This window comes from Ceratina calcarata, unplaced genomic scaffold (genome assembly GCF_001652005.2).
Source record: "Ceratina calcarata isolate Rehan_Ccalc_2016 unplaced genomic scaffold, ASM165200v1 scaffold60, whole genome shotgun sequence".
Classification (NCBI taxonomy): Eukaryota; Metazoa; Arthropoda; class Insecta; order Hymenoptera; family Apidae; genus Ceratina; species Ceratina calcarata.
In genome coordinates, this window is record NW_017177240.1 from 479,661 (window position 1) to 501,649 (window position 21,989).

General features: G+C 42.5%; 1 protein-coding gene across 20 annotated transcripts in view; it reads left to right on the forward strand.

Moving 5' to 3' along the window:
* dlg1 (MAGUK family member discs large 1) overlaps positions 1-21,989 on the forward strand; it is a 421,217-nt gene that overhangs the window by 293,734 nt on the left and 105,494 nt on the right. The window lies entirely within an intron of this gene.

Genomic DNA, 21,989 nt, shown 5'->3' on the forward strand with positions numbered 1-21,989 from the left:
GCTATTACCTACGGGAAATGTAATTACCATAAGAATACATGCAAATTTTAAGTCACTGTAATTTTTCAAAAAACCAACAGTAACAGGAATCTAGAATAACAAATTCAACATGCTAGCATCGTTTAAATATATAGCCTATACATCCTTAATTTTTCCCCAAAAATGAATAAAAAGATAATATCGTTGATTGTCAGTTTCAACGGTTTCATATTTATCGTGTAATTACGATTTCACATGAGAGAGTATCCAATATGCAATTCAACCTGCTTCTATTATTAATGAAAATAGTATTGCAATATGCCAGCTTAAAATTGACAGAGGAAATGATTTTCAACAAAATTCTAATGAATTGAAAACAATTGCTTCATAAAAAAGCAATCATATGATAATCGTTGGATGTTTAATCATTTCATGATTGTGAAAACCGTGATTGATGTTAATGATCCGTTGAAATTTTTACGCACCATCAATTGTGAGCGTATAGGTGTCCCTGAAATATTCAGTGGTCCGTATAACGGTACGATCTCTCGCGGAATTGTAAAATTATATTTGTACGACCGGCTCGATATTCATTGCCATTGCGAAATTACGTATTTACGGTAGGTGCACTTGGAAAATCGTGCGTCTATTTGCGTGTTACCGCGTCGCGTGCATTCGGTATATCCGCGTGTTTGCGTTCGCGTCGCGTTGGAAATAGTGCGGTTTCTCCGATTGTATCCACGGATCGTCGCGAGCAAACCGTTCGCCCGTCAATGGGAATCTTAATATTTTATACTCGTCTAGATTTGACAGGATTCAAAGATTTACCATGGATTTTAATTCAGTCACACTTCCCGCATCTGACGCTTTTACTCGTCAGGAAGTGGCTGCAACGATACCTGTAGCACTGCATCGAATGCGGGACAATTAGTTACGTCAGTCAGAACGGGGCTACAACGGTTCTTGATTAAAGCATTTAGCATAACAATGCTATTGGTTGCAGCCTGCGAACGGTCGTGCTCACCGTAAATATGAACGTTTTTAATAAACGCGGCTAATTTAACACACGCGCGACCCCTCGGAAAGAGGTCACTGTTAACTGTTATCGTCGATGAACCACCCCCGCGTGGCGCTGTAAATTATGCGACGTTTCTAAACTAAAAAATTGCGCTACGATTCTCTTCATTCGTACGTTTCGTTCCCATATGAAATTTACTGCATGCAAACGATATATACATAAATATGTAATTGGAAATTTAGAAGAGTCTCGTTAAAGCACTAGCATGGGCGTTCGTGGATATTCATGGAGTTCGGAAAATCCGATGTTCCTTCACGGATGAATCATACTTTTCTACTGAGAGCCGGTGAAACGACTACAGCCATGCCCTGTAATAACACGAATCGCATTGAGCCTTTGAAAGGGACTTCTTCGAGTTTCTCTTAGCAGAAAGAGGCCATTCCTACGGCTCGTTATAGGTGCTTCAAACCTAGGGACGTTCGCGATGTACGTACTTACATACATGCCGTGCTTACGGTTTCGTGCACGAAACGACGAGGCTTTCCCGGGAACAACGTTTAGCTCGGAGATACGATCGAAGTTTAACCAAGCTTGGTACCAGACGGTTCGACGCGGTACAAACCAGTGGCCTTGGCGTCGTTTAGAGAACCGATATCACCCTTTTCCGATATCTAACCGATCGATGTAATCGCGTAGCGTCGCGATAGAAATCGATTAGGGGAGGAGAGATTGGAAAGAGTTACACCTATCCAACCATTCAGGATTTATTGATAATCGTGCAGGATCATTCGGGTGATCTAAAAGGGGATGATCTCATCCTTAGGACTGGTCATTTGGTCAAGGATCGTGAAATAAAAATGCTAACATCACTTAAATTCGAAGCACTCTTAAATTTTAATAAGAGAAGTAAAACGAGAAGGTATAGGATTATTTTGGACAGTCTAAATGAAAATAACAGCAACTGTTTCAATTAACGCCATTATCATTAGTACACATCCACTATTTAGTGTTCTATAGAGATCAGTGTTATAGACTCACGAAACAACAGACAAAAAAAGTTCATTGGTTGATAGGTCTACTCGTATACCTAGCCTGTGGACAAGGCTCAAAACGATTCGGAACAGCGAGCACTTGTGCCATAATCGATTTGGCAATGGGCCCTCGCGCGGTTCTTCTATATCGTCGCGATACGAGCATTGTTTTGTCAAACGTCCAGACATCCGTCAGACGCAGACAGTGAGCAATTGTTCGCAGCGGATAATAATTCAATGTCTTCATTGCAATTTTTTTATTCCAACTGTATTATATTTTTTAATGTAATTCATATTAAGCTAAATACTATTTCCTCGTTCATTTATTTCTTTCCATTATTTCATCACGGTGAACGTTTAAAAGGAACGTTTCATCAGCGTAGAATAACTTAGAGCAAATTGGACAGGGATTATCAATCCATAAAGGAACGCTTTAAAGAAGGAATTAAACGCGAACAGAATTTCGCGGATAAGAGTCGTATTAGAGTAATAAACGGTCGGCTATATTTCTTCATCGGCCGATACGAATTGCATTAAGCCGGACACCTCATCCGATATTGATTAATCGCATCCATATTCCGCGGCCAGATTATCGCACTCGCCCCCTTGTTGACGGCAGTTTATCTTCTCCGTCTTCGTTCGGTCCTGCAGTGAAAAATTTATCGCCGACGGTATTCACTGGTTCTCATCCAATCGTTTTTAACTGGCTAAGGAGTCTCATCGAGGGGCAGACGAAGCTCTATTAGGATACGACACGCTTAACGTGAATAAACTGTGAACATTTTATCCGTGATATCAATAAACTGTAAATGTCCGGCGATAACGAATAATTTTCACGGCGTGATATAATGTTGCTCCGACGTTCAGGATTTTAATCAACGAGAGGGGGAACGAAGTCAGTCGTGCGCGGTTTATCGCATTATTTATTCACGTTTTTAATCCCTCGCATAATGTGGTCGTTGCATATTAAAGCGATTTCGAAATGCCAGCTGCGAGAAAATTTTCACTCCGAAATTACACGAACGGCTAATTCATTATTATCTGCTCGTACGATGCTACGCTCTTCTGACATTTCTGTTGAAACGAATTTTATCCGTATTGAAAAACATCCACGGGATAATAGTTTTGATAATAGGTAGCGGTCAAATAACGCAGCCCGTTGCACAGTTCGTTTCGTGATTCTTGTAATTTCATCCTTTGATCTTGTGAAACAGATTCTGGCACGATCTTTGTTACTGGTAAGAGGAAATATAAGAAAGGGATCTTCCGGATGAGCGATGGGTTCGTTGGATTGGCTAATCCGCGGTTTGCGTTTCTCTGCGCCGGGGTGTATTCAACGAATTCCTTACGTGTTCATCGAAAACCTGAACTTATAAACTTGCGTGTCCCATTGTAAGTTAACAGAACGCGAAAGAGTATATCTGCGACTTTAAAAAAATAAGAGGATTCTTCAAATCTTATGTAACTTTTCACAATCTCCAGAGTTCTTAAACACCAGATACCAGGAAAGTTTTATCTTAAAATATTCAAACTCGTAGAACCTGAGATCTAGAACTAGACAAGGCCACTTGATTCTGACAAATTTTCTAGAATAAAAAACTGCTGGAGATATTGTATCTTAAACCTTATGAAATCCTGTGCACTGAAATCCTTTAATATTCTCACGCTCTTTCACGGAATCGTAGAGTGTCCAATTTAGCGGAACGCTTCATTTAAATGAATTCTCCGTTTACACGGTCCTTAAGATTCAAACATTCCAATCCTCTTACTGGGATGTTTGCTCTGTAGCTTCGAGTGCTCTCGCACACGGTTCGCGAAATTATCCGGAATTATTCTTCAGGTATAACGGGCACGATTAATCAAAACGTGGATGGATCGCGTTCCGAGAGCGAGGTACCTCGCGCGCGTAGAAATGGAGGATCGTCGGGCGATTAATCGGGCATCGGGCAGAGTTCACAAAGCTCCGGAACTAATTAAATAGGCTGGCTAGTAATATAACGAGTAACGAGTGCGGCTAGGACGTCGGACCGCAATGATGTTAGCGACGCAATGCGATGTCAGCCATTGCATTGCCCGGTATGCGTGAACAATGGAATGACCCGGACTACTCGAATAATCCCCCGGTATACTATTTGAGCGTCGAGCACCCGACGAAACGGCGAATCCGACGACGATTGGATTACGCTAACCGTGACAGCGAAATATCCTCAATTCGAGGGTCCGCTGCTGCCAAATAGCCTCTGACTGACGATTGTTTGACAGCGAAGAGGCTCGACGCAGCGAGCGATCACTCGTTTTCATGGTTCTCATCATGCTTGAACCAGCAGCAGATTTTTTACGAAACATGAGAACTCAATTTCCAAAATTTATTGTATCAGCATTCAATCTTTTTATTATCGTCGCTCTACTTGGACGATTGACTTTAGGAATTCAAGAAATTATAAAACAATTTCTAACAAGAGTTTTCACGAGATAAATGAAGCGAAGCTTGTCTAATGTAATCTAAAGTAGTTTAAATTGTTAGTTTATTATCTTCCGGTAATTATAGTCATCGAAACGCAGTCCAGGAGTACTTTATCTCACTCCTCAATTAAAAGTTCGCGTAACTTTGTCTTCTTTGATCGTTTATATCTTCCGCGTGAGTTCTTAATGTAATTCGAAGCTACTTGAAAACTCTAACATCTTCAACGATTTACGATTAATATTTGCACACCAAAAATCGTTTCCAATCTGAAACTATACATACTGCCTTTGCTTTTATTCCAAATATTTTACAATCATTTCTTTACTTCTGCCTATTTATGTGAACAAAAATTTCGTCAAATTGAACAAAGGTTCGAAGGAATCACGGACTCGAGTCGAAGGTTCCACGGAATCAGAATCGAAGTAGCTGACGCGGTTCCTGAGATAAGTCGGTGGGGGGTCGAAGATCAAAGATAATCAGGAACCTATGACGCTCTCGAAAAATCGTCCTTGCCGCGACAGCAGAAGGGTTTATTTGCCTTTCGTCTTGCACCGCGCCATTTCGAGAGCTTCCCCAAAAAGAGGACTCGAAAGAAGCAAGGTAAAGAAGCAGGGCCGGCTGGGCTGCCAAGTGCTCGAGCTCTACTACTTAGTCAATCTCTCGCCTCAATCACGGGCTTATCGTTTCCCGTCGTAGCCGTCGGAAATGCCTACGCGGATTTTTATTCCAATCGACATTTTTAACAACCCTATCTTGTCGGACGAGGGAATCGAATCTTTTGACATAATTTTATCTGTCAAAGATATGGAATTTTTAATGTACAATAATTATCCAGTTTAATATGAATCACATGGATTCATGTACATCAGATATTATAGTATACATACATATAACGAGGTTCTTGTTTTCTCAATTATTCTAACAAAAAATCTGAAGTACTCGTTATTTCGCGAAGACGTAAATAGGATGGAGATTCGCCAATTAATCGAACGATTCCGGAGCTCGGTTCTCGTGATGAAAGAGAGCCGTGAGTATCGCGGACATTCGACATTTCGCACCCGTGACACCGTTTTTCATCCCGCGAAGTCGTAATTACATTAATTCGGAACTACAGAAACCAGCGTCGGATCGTTCTTGACCCAATTGATCAAGCGTGAAATAAAATTCAAGGCTAGGGACAAGTACTTCCCACGTATACGCTTCCCCCTTCATTTTCCGCAGAATTTCTCTTCCCGTTCTTCTTTTTTTTTGCTTCACCTATTTTTACCAACCGTGCTCGATAGAAGCTCGAACGATTTGGCCGGAAAATGCCGCAATGCGTCCGAAATACAACATCTGAGCGTCGCACGCTCCCGAGAGTTTTCCTTGCCTCTCCTCGGATCCGTGAAACGATCGTTTGATCGATAGCGCGCGCGATCGTACCAACGAAACGCAACGGGTTTGAAACCTCCCGTGTGTATATTTGCCAGGTGGCATCGAACCGTTTTCAAGAGGGCGGGTTCACGCACGAACGCGCCACCGATTTAAACCGGCGTGTGCCACAGCCGGTGTACAAATTTGTTTACCCGCCGAGCGCCGTGGCGCGGTGTACCGTGGCCCTCGTCGCTCGGGACAATCGAAGCTTTTCCTGCGTAGCTTCCTTGTTTCACGCGAAACACGCGCAGTTTTTTTTTCTGCGAGGAAAACCGACCTTTCTATAGGAAAAATATTTCGCTTTTGTTCCGGTAAAGAATAACGTTTCAGTTAGGAAACTATTTCTAGTTCTCTGTACCGAAATTGTTTTGTTATTTTATCGGGAGTGATTTTACGAGAGGGGAACGGAATCAGATTTTGCAAGAAGGTTTCAGAGCAGGTTCTATTATTACAGATCCGAAGATCGTAAAGCGTCGAAAGCAGTAATTACGTGAAAAGTAATTAGCCGGAATTGGGGGTTGCAATTAGTAACGATGACACGGGAACGCGAGGTACGGAATGGTACGCGAATCAGAAGAATCCGAAGTCTTCAATTAACGTGATAAACTCTGGGTAAACTCATTTCCACGAAGATCGCTCGTTATCCCGTGTCCCAAATTCTGTTTCCTCGAAATTCGAGCTGGTGCACGAAATGATTTAGCACGGAATTCAGTTTTGCAATCTGTCTCTCTCTCTCTCTCTCTCTCTCTCTCTCTCTCTCTCTCTCTATTATCTACGATTATCCAATTATTCTTAAAGGGACGCGTATGTTACGTTATCTCAAAATCGATCCGCGATTGGTATAGAGGAACTCACATTGTGTAATACCAAGAAGCGGACTTACGTAGAACCGAGGTATAGTTCGTCGGGAAGTATGAATAAAAAATATGGGGAACGTTGAGAATGGCAGAGCGAAACTGCTTTTGATTGAAATACTCGTGGGTTGCGCGAGTTATTGAGAAGATTCTTCGCGTTTCGTGATAAATGATTCAACGGGCTTGCGACAAACAGCACAGGCACAAAGCTATAGGGAAATGAAAGGACAATACTGAGAGAGAGAGAGCGTCTTCCGCAAGAATAAACTTGAACAAATAATAGAGGGTAATTCTAGTAAACAGTATTCTCTTTTCTGCGTGAAGCGAACAAAAAACTTCTACTGCTATTTTACACTTATTATTATTTTAATTAATGCCGTGTTTGAAAAACGAGGGTTTTTAAAAAGTATCTAGGACACAATTTAAATGCATGTCAACGTGTTGATGAACGAGCAAGACCACCCGGGTCTCGGCCTTACATATGCAGATACGTGTGCACGCGTTGAACACGGCTGGAGCGTTGCACGATCTAAATTATCCGGAAACGCGGCGCAGAGGAGAGGAAGCCCTTTAACCAGACGTTTCAAAGCAAGAACCCTCTGGCGTAGCCACTAATCTGCACGTCATCTGCATCAGAAGCCATCAGGGATGACCGATATGAGTATACCGGCCGACATGTATTCGCGTGTCCGTCTTTGATCAGCCGCTTCTTCTCTGCCGCGAAAATCACCCTAGAGATCCGAGACGATAACTGCTTCCAATTGTGAACCACCGGATTGCAAGCCTGGTTCGCACAAATGGAACATTTGGCCAACCGGAGCCTCGGCATCGAAAACGCATTTTTTTTAAGAATATTTCTCATTACCGTAACGATGTTAAAAACTATGATTCAATGTACTCAGGATTAACCGAGCGCAATTTATGTTACATTAATCCTGGTTGTATCAAAGTTTCACGTAACGTTTTAGCTATGAAATATTAAAAACGCTGCAAGTTAGATAGTTGGGTGGCGTTTTTAGTAGTAGCTTAAGAGACAAGCTGTCCCGCGCGCGCGACGACTAGCGGGAATTGAAATTAATGAAATTCCAGGCGCGCGTCTCATAGGACGTACGTGTTCCCTTAACGCTCCGTAGCGTTGGGAAAAGTTGTTTGCTTTAAGTTCCGTAAATAAGACGCGTCCCGGGTGGTGAACGCGCGCGCTTCACAAGCAAATGGAAACGCATCTAGCCGTACGAGAAATTATGTACTAGTAGGATGCCTTTCGTGACGTCAACGGCAATTTGCCTTGGAAATCTTGCGCTGTTACGTCGGCCATCTTGACGTTAATGTGGCAGGCATCCGGTAGCGGCGATCGTGATTGATGGAAAATCTTCTCTAAATGACGTTTAATGCTAAATAAAAGCTCGAAATGTATAATGAGTCTTTTAGCACAAGTCTTATAAATATCCACGTGTGTTACGAACGTTCCTCAATGTATATAAATTTACGTTCAAGAATAATAATTATTACGATAGAAAAGCGAAAAATATTTCAATTAAGATTCACATGAATCATGACGCGTTCCCAGGGTGATGGACACTATTAGCCAATGCATGCAAATAGCCGATGATCGGGGTTAGGTACAAGGAATTCGCAATACTCGATAAATCGAATGCACGGAACGCGCAGAATTCCAATTAACACGGGTAGATGATAAGCAGCTTCCCGACGTGGAACATCATCTTACTTGCGCAACGTTTCCTCCACGTCGACTGACAGATTCCCAGTGAAAAGCAGAGCAGGTATAGCTAATCCGGTACGAGCATGCACTAAGAACATCTTTAAGCACTTTTATAAGTTTCATCATAAATAAGCGACGTGCAACGCGTTCCTCTTGAAAGCGCAATGCTATGCATTTTCATTCTTGTAAAATGCATTACTTGTTTCAAAGTTCGACTCGAGTCATATGTATCAATTTTTATATACTCTCCAGAATTTCATGCGCGTCGTCAACTCGATCTTCCCCGCCGCGATCACCGTAAAAAGCATCCGTTCGACGTTTGATGTCAACTCCATCGAACTGGGTTACAACATTTTTCGAGGCCCGTAAAACTATGCCCCGAGAACGAGGTTGTCTCTTGCGATGATAGTTTAAAATAGGAACATTGACCCTTGTCGTTCCCGCAATTCCGTTGCGTATCGCGTTCACGAGGCACGTCCCAACCGCATCAAAGTTACCGTCCTGCTTTGTAATCAAAGTCCTGCGTGGGTTAGGGATCCCGTCCGCGACTCGATGCGGAAATCCTGGCGAGAGGTAGACTCCCATGGTTGTACCCTAACCGTGTACCTCGTGGCATGATTCTCAATCGATTCCGCATCGCGATAACGTTATTACTCTTGTTCGCGTGTATCACCCTTTGACGGAGAGTCGGGAGAGCGATCCCTTTAATATAGGAATCGACGATTACAGTGATCAAATTGTATTGAGAACCATGGAGTAGTCTCTCGCGAAGATCCCATTCGAGGTTCAAAGAGTAATTCCTACTTGCAATTAGCTCTTGGGTATTCAAATCGGTATGAAAGGATTGTATCCTATTGAGTAGAAAATTGTGTATCACAGGAAATCGTAAAAACGATAGATTTTCCATCAGAAAATGTTATTAGCTTGTTGCTACGCGAGACGAGCGTGGTGGAAAAGAAACCAGCAAAGTGTCGGTCGTCTTTTTTCACCGCGCAACGATAAACTTGGCCAGAATTAAAGTAAAATACGAAATATCGTGGGTAGCACGCGAGAGGATGCTCGCCGCGGATGTATCCATTACCGCAGCGTTTTCTTGAGGAAATTCGTTTCCCCGTTTTCCACCTGCAAACCGAAATGCATGGCTGTTCAGGCCGCAGATGAAAAAAGAAAGCTGGGAACGACTCACGCGGAGCCTCTTTAGTGGCTCGTAATTCACGCAGAGCTTTTCTCGAATTCCTGACCCCAGACGAGGATACAAATTTTCCACGCACATTTCCATGGTAATGGCCATTATGTCACTCGACTAGAAATAAGAAACTAGACGGTGGTGTAGGTCGACGCGTCGGGGAGAAGGTTCTTTGTAAATTTGTAATATGTTTCTACTATATGGAAGCTGAATAACGGGGAATAAACCGTCTTGTTTCGCTCGGCTCGTTCGCCTCGAGATTTATACACCTACGGTCTAATCTCGATTCGCAAGTATCTAGGGCAGCGCATGCTGAATCATGAAAATTATCGGAGTTGGGGGACCGTATAAGAACTTCGTAAAGGGAAACTGAATTGGGTCAAGGATACTATTCACTTTTATGCACTTCCAAAAATGTCTTCGATAAAAGGCGTACTACAAAAGGATTTCACGATTCATTCGTGCATTTACGATTCAAAATACTTTAATCTTGCCAGTTTTATAATTGATTGATGATGTTTTTTAAAAATTCAATCAATCGCTGACGTTGCCTCGTTACTAACGAAGTTAGCGAAACCGCGGTCACCGCACAGACTAGACGAATTTCATGTCCACGACAAGTTTACTCTAGGCTATAAGCGGTAGGTACAGCGAGTTTCCAAGTTTCCATTCGAACGAGGCGGAGGCAGCAGCCTTGGGAGAACTCGTGTCCCTCGAGGACTCCTAACAATGTCCAGCCCCAAGTATCAATGTCCGTCCCGTCGACAATGAACACCTCTCATCGACCGCGTTCCATCTGTTGGACGCTAGATTCGACCAGAAACCGATCGACTTCGTCGTTGATGGCGTGATATAAGTGAAATTTATGACGTATCCTGGAAACTTGTAACTGTGACCTCCTTATATGAGGAGATACGAAGACGATCATTTCTTACCGTTTCAATTGAACGAAACGTGAAGATCAGAAATTAGATTGAAAGAAATATGAGTTTCGAGTAACCGGAACAAATAGAAATTACTCTTCTTCTATATATATTGGATACACTTGGGATATTTTAGACAAACGTTCCCTTCGAACTTGCCAAGTTTGACGACAATTACCGGGAGTTTAACTTGGAACGTCAATTGAAGTTTCGTGTCTGTTCTCTCGATAATCGCTCGAGCATACTTAATGTCGACTACGGACCGACGAGTTCATCGACGACGCGTGAAACGTTTCCGCGACGGAGTTCTCGCTCCGAATCCGCGAGATCGACTATTTTATATTAACGCCGTGAACGATGGGAAAACTGTGTAATTCAAAAACGGCGGGCGTCGAGTCGAAGAAAAAACAAGAGGCGGGGAAGTTGTTTGCCCGGTTGGAAAAAGTTTTCCCGGCGCGTCGTGTTCATGGAAACTGTTTTCAAAGGCAAAGGGAGGAGTGGATACTCGATATTAACGCGGGTCCTTCAGACTTCCTTGCATCAACATTGTGCAAGAAACTTTTACAATCAATAGTTTCTTGTTGCGAAGAATTTTAACGCGGCTGCTGGCCGGGGATAAGCTCGTCCAATCTGAACAAAGCTATTTTACGTTAAAAGGAAAAGCGTGGTAATTACATTCAATATGGAAAACTCAGTAAGGACTGTCATTCAAAATAATATATTCACTAATTCCATTCAAGTATGAAATACAAAATTCATAGAAAATATCTTCTATCGAAATACAAGAATAATCAGTTATTTCATACAATTATTCTTACTGATTCACTTTGTATACTCTTACATTTCATTTAGCGTTGTCCTAAAACTAAAACTTATGAACGGTGGGCTTAAGTCGGGCGAAATTGCTTAACTATTAATTATTGTACACTTTCGGTGGAGAGTGCGGAATTATATAAACCCTGAGTCGACGAAACGCGGAAACGCGCTTCAACGGGAACAGAAATCCGTCTGGAGCCGTATCAGAGCCTAATGTTTTGACAGAGAAACCTTTCAGTTCGCCGTAAATCGTCTAGCGATGGGGAAAAGAGCGCCGCCGTCGTCGACGGAACGGTGTTCGTTCACCGTTGAAAACGTTGCCGCTGAATGTGATGAATGTTACTCCCCACCTCGGTTCCTCCGACTCGCTCTCAGTCATAGTTATTCATGAGCTCGACTGCTCGCTTCTACAACTTCCGCTTCTGCTTGTTCGAAACTTGTGCGCGAAACTGACGAAATCTGGAGAAGCGAAATTACCGAAAGACACGCGTATCATTCTATCACGATAAATCCCTTTAACTAACTTACCGCGTTTCGGTGGGTAATTTCATCCCTGGCGAGGAAATAGAGAAAGGTAACATTGATCACGAGAGTAAAGGAAATTATAAACAGATTTTCGAATATTATCACGGTTAATTGAGTCTCTTGAACTAATTTATTGTTTGTGTTAAACACCGAAGGTAAAGGGGAATACTGCTCTCGCAATCGAGAGAAAGAACGGGTAATTCCGCGACTGAATAATTTACCATGCACAATGTGCGACTGGATCGCATTTGAATAATTAAAGTATCGCGGTCGATCCGTGATATAGCGTCCCGTCGTATAAAATGTTTCCCGTTGAATTGATACCTTCTAACAATTTAAATATTCGAATTTCAATTTAGAACGAGCTTTAGAATAAAATTCGGATCAGTACGAAGTTTCATTTCAAATTATTTTATTCGTAGATTTGTCAAAATATAAAAATGCATTCGTTCAATGATCTCTATGACTCATCCTGTTGTTTTAAAACGCGTGTGGTTTGGAATATTGATAAAATTGGAGAGCAACGATTTTTTTAGGTATACCCCCGGTTGACTGGCAGCAATTCCAAGCTCGATAGATTCGAGAACCACGGCAGAGCGTTTCGCACGAGTTGACAGACGTCGACGCGACATTGACTCCTCTCTCGTCGGGCTCCTGTCCCACGGGAAACACGGGAACGGGGCAATCTCAGGCTGGCAGGGTAATACCCGGTGATAACGAACCTTTGTGCGCCGCGTTACGTATGTAGTTTTGAGGATTCAACTCGGAAATTCGATCGGCCGAGGCGACCCTTCATCTTCGTCCCTTCGCGTTAGCCGCGCGCACCGCGGCGTCAAACTCGATTTACGTACATCGAAGGTTCGTTCGTTGTTACGCGCTCGCACGCGAATATTTCGCCCCCCCCCCCCTATACATTGTTGCAAACTGCATGCATCGTAAATGGATATGCTGATTGTATGCACCGTCTATCGTGACCACCGCTGGGTCCCTTTGTTCACGGCTGTTCGTATGATTGCTCGCCGAGATTAAACCCGAAGCCGGTCGCAGATTTAGTCGCCAGAGTTCAACAATTATTCCATCTAGTTTCGTGCCTCTCGCGGAATTAAACGGAATTTATATTTTCAAAATTTCTATTTAGACGAATTTAAATAAAATCTGTACTCCGAGCTTCTTGTAGTTTTCCACTACGAACGATTGATCTAAAAGTGCCTCGCGTAAACGAACGGGCTATTTATTGACAATTATGTCGAGCATCGCCGTGGAAGAAGAGAAACGTGAATTTTTCCGCTCGACAGAGGCGTATACCCGTGAAACGGTAACAACGAAACGAGTTCATGCCGAGAGTCGAAGCGGCGTGCTCGTTACCGCGCTCCGACGGGCATCGCTAATCGGAGACAAATCGATTTTGTTTTTTAATTTCACCCGGACCGAAATCAATTCGAATTCAATTTCGTTTCTCCTACCGGTTAACGACTTGCCACGCCATCTCCGTGTCCGTTCGTTGTTTTTACCGATAATTGTAACGAACGTGTGTCTCGTCAGCGAGCGAGCCTACGGTTCCACGGACAGGCAATTTTTCCGCTATGTCCGCCGTACTGCCGTCGGGTGATCTCCGCACGCGTTTTCCTGCGTCCGAGGACTTTCGGTTATCAACAATTTTCTAATTATTTCCATTGGAAAACTGTTTATTAAATTCATAAATCAAATATTCTATTTCATTTAATTACTACAAATATTTTGCTATTACTCTAATATTATACATAAAACTTTTGTAGCTGATGTTCTAAGTTAGTAGAGGAATGTTCCGGCAGAATCTTTTCGGGAAATTTAATTAAAACCGCTTGCACATTCGGCTAGGGTAAAGAATAAAGAGGAAGCGTAGTGTTTCAAGGGAATTAAACGGTATCGTTTCCCGATTTACGATGTATCGGTGTCCGCGTTACATACATTCTGGCAGTGAGATCTTTATTGCGTTTCGAAGTACCCAGGGACGGGCAAACAAAGCGGTAATCTGTCGTGCAGGTTGTTCCGGCGACGCGGCACGAAATTGCATTCCATAGTAAACGGGCGAAAATAGCGGAGGGGCCGTGTGTGTCGGCCGTAGCACAGCCCCCGATGAACAGTACAAACATTCTATATCCACCTAGTCGAGAAGAGAGAAAACTGTCAGATTCTTGGATATTTTTGCACTACCCAAGTTTTAAGAAAGTTTTAAGATTAAGTGCTAAGAATAGACCTGTATTCGTTTTATTACTATGGTACCACTGAATTTATTCAGGGTCACTGCTACACCTTCTAAACAAATACAAAATTCACTGGGTTTACTTGGACGAACGATTTCTTGCTAAGATCCTTTTAAAATTCATAATGTTGCCTTTATTTAAGGAGTTAATTACCGAGTCACTTAAACCTTTTCGTGAGAAAAATAATTGTGATCCATAATGGAAGTTTAATCTTCATAGCGGTCCCTGTGGGAAATTAAAGCCAAATATACTTCCGGGCAATTTTTCAGCCGCGCTGTCCAGACAACGTCGAGGAGTCAGTTATTCGGTGAATTCCTCCTTTTATTTAAATAATCTGGCAAATATTGTGGACCACAAATTCCTCTATTATTCCACGATCACGTTATCCAGGTACGATGTTCAGTATGTAATACGGAAGCTTCGTTTCGGAGTTCGTATCTCTGGCTGCGGAACAATAAGAGTGATAAATCAAATAAAAAATATATTCTCGGAACGATGACAACGAAATATCGCTCTTCCTGGGCTTTTTCATTGTCCCTGCCCCTTTTTTTTTCACTGCACCTATTTTCGCCGCACCGATACCGTTAACTATAGATTCCCCGTTGTTTAGAAAGCGGCCGGATATACCCCTTGAACTGCTTCATTGCATCGGCGAGAACAATGGCTCGTACGCAAGTCTGTGCATTTGCACTTTTTCCCCTCTTTACTCGCATTGTCAGTGAACTTCAGCGTGGAGCGCAATAATAAATTGCGGCCACGAGGTGGATGAAAAAGCGAGCCATAGGTTAACAGACCGCTCCTTCTCCCCACGTCTACGCTATTTCTTAACGCGTCGCGCCCCTGTGACGATGACAAATACACAGGTGTCGCACGAGGCTCGATCGTCCCGGGCCACATTTATCAGCGAACTCGGAACTTGGCCCGATCGACAACTTACTTTCACTGATTTGATGTAAAAGTTACACCGTCGATCGTTCTTCCCATCTAATTTTCAAATTCAATCGCATTTTAATATAGTGCCAATTCAATTTCACAGCGAGAACTAGTTAAATCTGTCATCGCTATTGATTCTAATTGTCAATTTACGGTCACCGCGTTTCCAGCCTCGCGTTTATAAATTATGAAAGCAGAGACAAAGAGGCGAGTCGACTCGTAAAGAATGAAATAACCAAGATATCGTTCCACGCGACTACGTACACGCGGAAGGAATTAACGAGCGTAGCGAAAGTTACGCGGGCTTGTACGTGCAACGTAGGATACGGCCTGACGTCTTTGTAACGCGAGTTTTACGTCCCGTTTCATAACCCGCGGTTCTCCATAATCGTAAAGAAGACCGGCATCGCATCGGCCGGGTCCTTGCCGCCTCGATACCGGGTGACGAGGTAACGATGACACTGGACCCGTTTTATTGAGCCTGAAACGTGAGCTTCTCTCTTCTGCTGACTGCGACACGTTCGCTATAATTTCGCGTCCGCGAAAAGAAGCTCTCACGTTTCCTCGAACAGCATCGAAAAAAATCTTGGCAACAATTGTACGATACGACTATAAGTATAATTCGTAATTAATGAGTTCGTTTAATTAAGTCTTGGTCTTAAAAGCTAAACAAAGTTCTGGTCTAAGTTTCATTTGTTAAATCGACATACGAAACGTCTGTATAAAACTCCACTTGCAGTCATCAGTCTTGTGTCCGGATTTAAATGCCTGGACACGTGCCACTACGTGTAGCAGCTTGGAGAGGGAAATCATTTTTCAGCCGGGTGAAGTGGATCAAAACGGGAAAGTTTTTAGTTAAAAGCAAAATTACCGGAGACGATTTACCGAACCAATTTCCATAGTAATTTGTCGATTCTATAGATATAACGGCGACGAGGGGGCGGCGCGTGCATTATTGGAGCATGGCGCACCGGCTCGGCTCGGTCCGGTCCGCCTTTAATATTCGACGTTATAATTTTTATCGAATAATTTTCGCTGCCCAGAATTTTACGCTCGCATAAACTTTTCCTCTCCCGCGTACTCAATAAACTAAACTGTACTCTTTTTTTCACCTTTAACCCAATAAACTCGGAAATATGCAATATGCCTCGTCGATGCTCATCTAGATTCCAAGAATAATTTGATTAGGTGATTCGAATTACTCTTTCGCTTTTATACCATCCAATTTTATTATCTGCCGTGCCTAATTAAAGAGTGGATCGTTAAAAAGTCATCAAAAACTGTATGCGATCTTTTCTCTTAATTATTACACGTATTCGAACTTGTTCGTGTAAATAGTGTATGAAGGATAATTGCAATTTCGTTAAAGGGTGGAATCACGCCGGTAACCAATGAAGTAGGATAGTAGGTCCAGTCCGTATTTTTGGTTTAGCAACCAACGTCGACTGCACCTAGTATCCATCATTAGCCGTTTCCCTTTAATCGGGGCAGTTCCTGTGAAAGTCACGCATCTCGCCGCAACCCGGTTCGGCGTTATTCTCGCTTGTATCTTAATCGTGATAAATGCTTCCGTTGCTCTATTTTTCTCTTCTTCCCTCGTTAATCCGTTCCCCTTTTATCCGTTCGTCCAGTTTGCAACAGCAGATACCCACTGTGTTTCGTTGCGCGGAGCATGTCATAAAACTGCTCGAGCTTTCGTACGATCCTCTGCGCTGGCCTCTGAAATCGAAAATGGAAAAGGAACAAAAAAAAGAAGGATGAAAACCGGTCGCGTTTCGCGGTGAACGTAAAAGGAGAGGAATAAAACGAAGAAGCGTATGGTAGTAAAATTGCATGGAAGTAACGAAGCGCAAGTTATATGTTATAACCAGTAAATAAAATCAACCCTTTGAACAAGAGTGTTAAAGTTGATTAAGTGAAGAAAAGTTCAACAAGAATCTCAGATAACGTCTAATTCAAAGATAAATTGCTCATAAAACATCCTAATTCTTGTAGATAATTATCTTTTTCCCTGAAAGGCCATATGTAATAATTGGAATTGATTTTCGTTGAGAAATTCATCACGGCCGGTGCGAGAACGAAGACGGTCTATTTTCGTCGAGTCAGCAATGGATTATTTCTGCTGTCCGATCGGGAATGGACGTATAATTCATTGGCTCGGGCATAATTCCGATCCGATGTACGGTCGTTCGTGGAACGAGTTTTTTATCGATATGAATTGTAAGCCTGGAAGCGTGAAAAGGTCCCGTCGATTGTTTTCCTTCGTCGATGTTGAATGACAATCGATGATGAATGAAAATGTCCCTGGCTTCTGTTTGACGGGTAAATATATTGATTTGACAGGCATGCATCCGAGCAAAAAAAAATTAGCAGGTTTTTCAAAAATATCTTTTTATCCCTATTGAAAACCGATTTCACATTTTTTTAACGTATCCGGCGGACTGATTCATCAGAAGCCAGAGGAGTTCGATCGAGTAACTCCATAAGAGCTACGGTCTATGATAAAAGCATTCAACATAATTATCTTCCAAGTAGAGTTCGTTATATAATAGATCGATAACGTCGATCAGCCTCACGCGTTCCAGTTATATCAAAGCTGGTGGCCCGAGTCGTCGAACGACCGAACTTCCTGGGGACGACTTATATAATTAAGAAGCGGAAGGGAGGTCTCGAAACGAGATAAGGCCGTTAATAATTTAGGGAAGTCGAGGACGGAGAACGGAGTACCGATCTCGCGACGAACAATCCTCGTGTTTGCCATCCAGCCGGACCACCTCGATTAATTATTGCCGCGCGTTTCATAATTAAGCGGTCGTATCGCTCGCTGGCTATTCGGGAAACTTCCTCCGATATGTCCCTGTAAAACTGAATTTACGAGATCCTGTATCCTCTGGATGCCTCGATTCTGCTTTCTTGCTAGCTGCAATGCCTAGTTATATTGTAACAAATTTCGTTACTGTTGAACAAGAATTCATTTTTTACCATACGAAACAATTAGACATTTAGTAATATAGTTTCACAGATTCAGGAAAAAAATCTGTTTTAAGCTTCATTGAAAAATTCTAAAATATTTTTGTTACAAGTTGTAAAACGCACGGAAATATTTGACCATCCGGAGAATTTCGTGTACAACTGGCTTTACGCGATAAGGCAGAATTCCGGGATGCCGAAGGGATCCTCCTACACGAAATTCCTTATTTGTTACGACTAGTTTAGGACACATCTAGAGGATGTAACGTGCCTGGATCAACTCGGGAACTCCGTCCCCGAGATTCAGAGATTTCACGGTGTTCAATGCCAAAATTTATGCCTCTCGAGTAAGCCGTCTTGCAAATTATTATATTACGCCGATGTATAGTTCGCTCCAATACTGTACACGTTGATCAATGTTTAACCAGTAACGAACACAACAGCTCATATATACTGTGACTTTTTGTTATTACAATATCGAGTTCGCAACGTTTCTAAGGAGGGATGATTACTCCGTTTCTGATTAGTACGCTGCTATGAACTATAATAGAAACAATGGTGTGAGTCGATTTAGTGTTCCGGCTTCCGCTTAGCTCGTACGTCGTCGATCTAATTCCCTTAGCCGTTAAATTGTGGTCCCAGAACTTAGCAGAGTGTCTCGTAAGTTTAGCTATCTAGGGGAAACGCGTACCTACTCTCATCCCTTAGTGAAATTCATCCCTTTACCGGGTGCAACGTATCCTATGTCCTCTGGGCATAGTCGTCGCCGCCCCCGCTGCTTTCATCATCGATAAATCACGACGATTTTTCGCGCGAGGTGAACGGCTTTCCGTGCAATGTCATTTCTCCATTAAGAATATTTTTATAGCCGGTTGCGTTTGATCTCATCGGGTCGTAGAAATTATTTCGCGCGATTTATCGCCGAGCAGAAATTCTCTTTATTACATCGCGAAATTATTACCGACCTCTGTCCGATGATTTATATCGGAGGATATTAAAAATCGATACAGGTCACGCGTGCAAGTTCATAAGCCGCGGCAGCCTGAGTTGAAAAATCGAACGACACACGCGAGGGTAGCCTAGAAGGGCGCCAATAAAATGTAAAAGGGGAAGTTGTTAGAAGGTAAGTGCTTTTTTTTTATATCTCTCAACGATGACGTTGCGTGGTATCCGCTATCTCCACTCGAAACCATTATACTGTGTTACATAAAAGCGTAGGAAGTCGTTCTTTCGATGATAAAAAATGAAATCCCCTCCCTCGTTTTGTTATCGCCAGAGGAAAGTATCAAATTCGATCACTAACGATATTCGCGTATTAATAAGTACTATCAGATGAGACGATGTAATTCTGTATTATAAGTCGATGAAATTAACCACGTTGTCAGACAAAGCTGAAGCGCAATGTAAATAACATCTTTGCAATTAAAGTAACCCACTAGCGTTGGATAAAGTTGACGGCAAACGAGAAAAGTTCCGGGGGAGCGTTGTTAGTTTAGGTATCATCCCCGTGGCTGTCGAAAGTTACGAATGTACCAATTTCCTCGGCTACGAAACTTTGCAATTAAGTTTAGCCGAAAAGGATTGTCTCGGAAAATCCGTCGGGACTAGCTACATTGATTAAAAACATATACCGCGGGGAATTTAATTAATGCCGTCTATTTCTTTCTCGTTTTCGCGTTCTATTCCGCGTAATTGAATTGAACTTTATAATTTGTGTAATTATATCTCGGTGTAACACGATATTTCCATTTATGCATCAAGCATGCAATTTTCAAGCAAAACCCGATCATTATTTTCAATTATAAGGAGTATTATAAACAGAGTACTACGGTTACAAATTAGTGGAGAGACTGATGTTTCGTTAAACAATGCTTACCAGTAATTTACACAAACAACAATACTACCGTTCCTCCTCTGTTCCATTGTTAGCAACGACATCGGTTTCGTCTCTACATTTCATGCAATTTTTGCTTCTGTTAGATAATTAAATTTCTTTTTACCAACTCAAATATTGCAGGTGTTATCCTTCTTTTCTTTGTCTTTTCCTCCCAATTATCCTAAAATACTACCTTCCCATTTATTTTTATTGTAATTGCAATACTGCGTATAGTAATTAAGAAAGGACAGTACATTATAATATAAAATAACGAACCGATCGACGGCTGCAACTTTGACGAATAGCCCGCCTTGCGCTAAGGCTCCAAGTCTTCATTGCGGTTTCTACGCCCCGGACCGTTCACCAGACGACCCTCACTTCGACGAGTCCGCTCTCCCGGCGCGGGAGAGACGTTCAAGTCTCCATTCGGGGATTTTTAGCCGTCGTCACACCCCGGCTCCCTTGAAGTCGGAGGGGTGGGTGGTGAGGAGAGGAAGGAGCGGAGCTAATTTTCCCCCCGAACCGACCTCCACGCGACAGCCTGTTCCCGTCTGGGCAGGTGCCCCTTCGGCGAGCCCTCGGCGAAACTCCGACGAGTCCGCGAGCGAGCTCGCGTCCAAGTCCACATCCCGTCATACGATCCGGAACTTGCGGAACATTAAGCCTGTTTCCAGGACATCCCCCAGACAGTCGCGTATGCGGGAAGGTCCGCGGCGGACTATCCGGCGGATTCGCCGAGTTCTTTCCGTTTCCCCACGGTACCGTGTCTTCCGGAAAGGTCGCCCTTGAAGCAGACCCGGCGCGGAGGTCCGGCCTATTGGCGAACGCTCGGTTCGTCGGCCTTCGACGCGTTTTTCGCTCCGGTGCGTCAGAAAATCTGGACAGCCAGGATATATTAGGTACAACTGATAGTAAGTTACAATGCATCTTTCTTATTTTTAGAAATTCTGATTTTCCTCAACCATGCGAAATCGATATCAGCATTATCCGACTAATTGTAAGACGTCGAATTCGCTAGAAATACGGCTTCCGTTTCGTCATAGGATTTTGATACTAACTGGTCGAGAGGTATCAATCGCACATCATAGGAATAATTTCCTCGACTTATCTGTATCGCGTTTGTCATACCTCGCACGTTAACATACGATACGTTGTCATTGGCTTACAACCTTTACCATCTCCTATTTTATTAACAAAATTAAATAAATACTTTGGCGTGGTATATGTCTTGGCCATTGAAGTATATAAAATAACAAATAAGTTCAACAATTGTATTATAAAAAATTTAGATAACAGATGAAGGATTTATGAGTTATTTTATTGAAAATTATACAATAGAATCTCTAGTAACGAGCATAGCTGTCGACAGATGTGACACGGATAATTTGGGCTCGTGGGATGCGGTACAAACTATCTCGTAGAACCCTGCATTAACTCCGATGAATCCGAATTATACAATACATGTAACTGCCTCAGGACTCGTGATGCTTAGTACAAGATTCCTTATCAATTATGTCAAACGTACAGGGATAGATCTAATTTCTGTCAACATGGATTTAAAGCATCATGATTTAAATCATGAAGTACGATATATCAATGAAACTTCTAAAAGTTCCCAACATACATACATAGCATGTATGTATGTCTTAACGAATGCCGGAAATCAGTTTTACAGCACACCAATGCAACGTGCGCAGTCATAAATCTTAGGAGGTGACTGAACATTACTCCAGCGACCCCCCACCTATGCTTTCGATCTCCACATCCGATAAAACAGCTCTCGGTACGCTTCGCGATATTTACATCGATTTAATGAACCGTAATAAACTTACGACCTTCCGATCGAAATCATGCGTTTACCCAAAAAACGATTGTTCATTAGTTCATTATGAATAAATCAAACGACAAAAAACAATGTTTCAGACGAAGTGATAATTAATTTTTGTTTAAAAGACTTCTATCTCAAATTAGTTCATTATCAATTTACATTCGAGCACCGGTTTTCTGATTTGTCAGTGGAACTGACGAGTATTTTTGC